The sequence below is a fragment of the Penaeus monodon genome, chromosome 23 (genome assembly GCF_015228065.2).
Source record: "Penaeus monodon isolate SGIC_2016 chromosome 23, NSTDA_Pmon_1, whole genome shotgun sequence".
In the NCBI taxonomy this organism is placed as follows: Eukaryota; Metazoa; Arthropoda; class Malacostraca; order Decapoda; family Penaeidae; genus Penaeus; species Penaeus monodon.
The window spans coordinates 38,608,085-38,608,451 of record NC_051408.1 but is presented as its reverse complement, the minus strand read 5'-3'; the positions used below and the strand labels follow the sequence as shown (position 1 = coordinate 38,608,451).

The window sequence follows — 367 nt, the reverse complement described above, 5'->3', positions numbered from 1 at the left end:
AAAAACCGCCAACTGCAGATTGCAACTGCCTTCCTTGACTGGAGAACAACCATATGCTTACGCACAAAATCACAAAGATCACGCAACACCTGTGTATAAAGAAATTATTACCGACTTTTTTAACACGACAAAGCGAAGTTGTGTGTCGATCTGACTTCGATTATTCGAACATTTTATGATATGAGAAGGTATTTAAATGTCGAATTTTTTACAACTATTTGTTTTCTTGTTTGAGTGTTTGGTTCATTATTGTCAACTAATGCTTAATCATAATCTGTTCATTAGCCTATCAATAACTATATCACAGTAGTTTAAAATTACATAATCTTTTCCAGAAGTAATGCTATAAAATATCTCTTTCTAGTGC

General features: G+C 32.7%; 1 protein-coding gene across 1 annotated transcript in view; it reads left to right on the top strand.

The window, feature by feature from the left end:
• LOC119588241 (uncharacterized protein DDB_G0284671-like) overlaps positions 1-367 on the top strand; it is a 9,159-nt gene that overhangs the window by 1,666 nt on the left and 7,126 nt on the right. The gene's annotated exons all lie outside the window — the stretch shown is intronic.